At 37.3% G+C, this 3,555-nt stretch overlaps 1 non-coding gene across 1 annotated transcript; it reads right to left on the bottom strand.

Annotated features, from left to right (window-relative positions):
• Positions 1-2,461: 2,461 nt before the first annotated feature.
• Positions 2,462-2,568, bottom strand: LOC145820775 (small nucleolar RNA R71). Its single transcript, XR_014362837.1, has one exon. It is a non-coding gene; the product is annotated as a small nucleolar RNA R71 (small nucleolar RNA).
• Between the last annotated feature and the right edge of the window lie 987 nt (positions 2,569-3,555).

Raw genomic sequence — 3,555 nt, 5'->3', positions numbered from 1 at the left:
AAAAAAAAAAAAACTGATATTTAAAAAAAGCCGTTAAAAAAACGCCGCTAAAACCCATTTTTCTTGTAGTGACGTGTGCTTTGAGTATGGAGTTTTATTGATTTGATTAACTTATTATTGTAGTCAATTATTTTCTTGTTTATATATTGCATCTTTAGATTTAATTTCAATCGCACCAAAATTTGTTCACTAGATTAGGGTCTATTTAACTTTGAAATTGATTAGGTTTCTAAAAATCATAAGTCCATGTGGGATTGATCTCACACTCATTAAGCTATACTATTGTACGGTTGGTGCACTTGCGAGTATAATTAAAAGAGCAATGCTAAGTACCTCAAATTTGGGTTTGTCTCGAATTGTTCGAATTTTATTTTGTCGGTCGTCCAGCCGGTCATCCAATAAAAAGGCTGACAGCCGCGGTCAACAAATTGACAATCGCGGTAAACAAGCATTTCACTCGATCGTCCGGGTGGTCATTCAGTCAGTCAACCGATGAACACAAATTTGAGCCATTCGAGACAGCTCAATTCGAGGCACCAAAGATTTCGCTAATTAAATTGACACATCAAGTTTTTGCTGCAGTGTTACAACCTCTGGGAGTTTTTGGTTATGCTTGTTGTTTTTTCCTCTCCTTTTCTCTTTGTTGGTTTCTCACCAACTGGCGCTTGGGGCTTTTCAGGCCCAAGCTCCTCTTTATTGATGTAAACTTCATTCCTTGAATGTTTTTTTCAATAAAGATTTTCTTTGCCGATCAAAAATAAAATAAAAATTACCAGGAACTTATATAAGAAAGTTGATTAAAATTGAATTGAAAGTACCCTTCTACTAGTTATAAGTTAAGATTCAATATTTTAGATAACTATAGAATTAAAAATAATAATAAAAATAAATAAATTTTCTGAAACAGTTATTTGGTTATTTATTATTCTTTTTATTATTACTAGTATTATTATTAGATCTGCCAGTGTTGAATTTTTTTAAACTTAAATATAAATCATAATTATTAAAAAATAAATTTTGCGTTAAGTGTTTGACATATGCTTGGTTGTAGGTCGAAAATTTTGGAATTAACACCTTTTGATTTGGAAATTGAAAAAACTCTTAAACGAAGGTTAAGGATGGAAACATAATTGCAAAATAATTTATTAAAAATGAGAGATAATATTGAAAATGCTAATGAGCCTAAAGCTCTAAAAGATTTATTTTCATCCATAACTACGAATCGTCCATCTTGTATAGTATTACATATGACCACGGCAGCACACATTTAGTTTTTTTTTTATAAGCAAAAGAGAACTTTATTGATGAAGAAAGCAGAACAAGCATAAAACTTACATCAATAAAGAGGGAAGTGCAAAAGCATCACCGCTGGCCTTAACAATCCCAACTAGGTTGGCACCGCTAAGGAAGCAATATCATCTGCTAGCACTTGATCCAAGATTAGCGAGAAACCAATCCAGAGAAAGCAAGAGAAAGGGAAAAGAAAATTAGAAAACCAGGCCAGCCACCTATACATTGTCTAATCAGAAGCATAAGCATGATCTACCACTATAGCAACATGATACAATCCACACAGCAGCAGCCACAGCAGAGCATGATCTTCCTCTAGAGTACATACTTCAGACACCAAAGCATGGTCCTTGCAGCAGCAGCCACCACTCAGGTTTGAACCTGAAACAAGCCTCACAGCAGGCCCACTCACACTGGAGGGGCCTCAGACCATTCCAACTGCAGCAGCCACAGTCAGACACCTACTAATACAAAGTACACAGCAGCCAGCACCACCACTCAAACTTGAACCTGATACAATCCTCACAGTAGGACCACTCACACTGGAGGCGCCTCAGACCATACCAACTGCAGAGCATCAATGCCACCCTCCAATATAAAGTCCAGATTAGTAGATTATCAATGCACCAGAACCAAGCATGATACAAACCACACAGCAGCAGCCACAATTCTGCCTTGAGCATAATCCTTCAACCTCCATACTGATACAAACTACACAGCAGCTTCAATCTCCAATAATTCCAAGGCAGCACACTAGAGCACACAGCTTCAGACCAACAGACAGATTAATCCAAGGGAGCAACACTGGGGCCAGATTTACCTCCACAGACAGATCATACCAGCATCCTACATCAGCATGACTATCAATCTGCATAGACCAGCTTCCACCTTCCAAATAGACCAGCTTCACACATTTAGTTGAGACCACAAATCTTGCAACTTCTTCTCTTTTTCATGAAATTGACCAAAAAGATTCTTACATGCACGTAAAGAATTTTCCAAAAATTTGTGCAACCTTCAAGTTTCAAATTTTCACTGATGAGTCGGTTTGTCTACGTCTATTTCCTTTATCCCTGAAAAATAAAGCGAAAGTTTGGATTAACTCTCTCGCATTCAGGTCTAATTAGTCTCCAAATTTTTAGCTAAATTCTTTTCCACGTCCAAAACTAATGCTCTTAGAAGACAAATCTCAAACTTCTGTGAAGAGGAGAATGAGAAGTTTTACGAGAGTTGGGAGAGATTTAAGGACCTAACTCTAAAATGCCCCCACCATGAATTTGAGGTTTGGAGACTTGTTCAATATTTTTATAATGATTTGACACAAACCCATAGGAGTATGATTGAGTCAATGAATAGTAGTGGCTTTCTAAGCCTTACAGATGATGAAACATATAAATTTCCTGAGGACTTATCTGAAAGTTCTCAACAATGGGATTTTTACAGTCGGAGAGATCTCTCATCAAACCAAAATGAAGTGGCATTTATGAAGTTAGGGAGGATGTTAAGACAAAGAAACAATTAGACACCGTCACCAAGAAATTAGAGTCAATAACGCCACAGTTGAAAAGCAATGCAATCAACCAAGTGCAAAATAATTTATGCTCTCTCTATACAAGTCCAACGCACTCTACAGAGATGTGTCCATCTATGGTCGGTTACCTGAAATGCTATATTGAGCAAGTAAACGTATTGAATAACTTTGGAAAACCGTTGGGTAATCCGTTTTTAGCAGCATAGAATCCCAATAAGAATATGATAGATTCAGTTTGTTTGGAGGGGGTGACCTTTGAGGATCCTATTCAGATCAAGCGAGCCGTGGTTAGGCATTTCAAGCATCATTTTTCAGAGTCTTGGACTGTGAGGCCAAAGATTTCGGGTCCTTTCAACGTTATTAGCCCAGAGGCAGCAGCCAAGTTGGAAGAGGAGTTCTCTATAGATGAGATTTGGGCAGCTATTAGAGATTGTGATGGTTGTAAAGCCCCTGGTCCAGACGGCTTTAATCTTGAATGTATTAAAAAGTGTTGGCCTGTTATGAAGAATGAGATTATATCAATGATTCAAGAATTTCATACAAATGCTAAATTGTCAAGTGAGATCAACAGCTCCTTCCTTGTGCTTATTCCAAAGAAGGATAATCCATTAGGATTGGGTGATTATAGGCCTATTAGTTTGGTCAGTTCCGTATACAAGATTTTGGCCAAGATTTTGTCTAGCAGAATGAAGGCGGTGCTTTCAACCATGATTAATGAGGTGCAGTCAGCATTT

This window comes from Camellia sinensis, chromosome 2, assembly GCF_055761805.1.
Source record: "Camellia sinensis isolate YWXY chromosome 2, ASM5576180v1, whole genome shotgun sequence".
In the NCBI taxonomy this organism is placed as follows: Eukaryota; Viridiplantae; Streptophyta; class Magnoliopsida; order Ericales; family Theaceae; genus Camellia; species Camellia sinensis.
The sequence above is the reverse complement of the archived record's forward strand: the minus strand, read 5'-3'. Positions and strand labels throughout refer to the sequence as shown.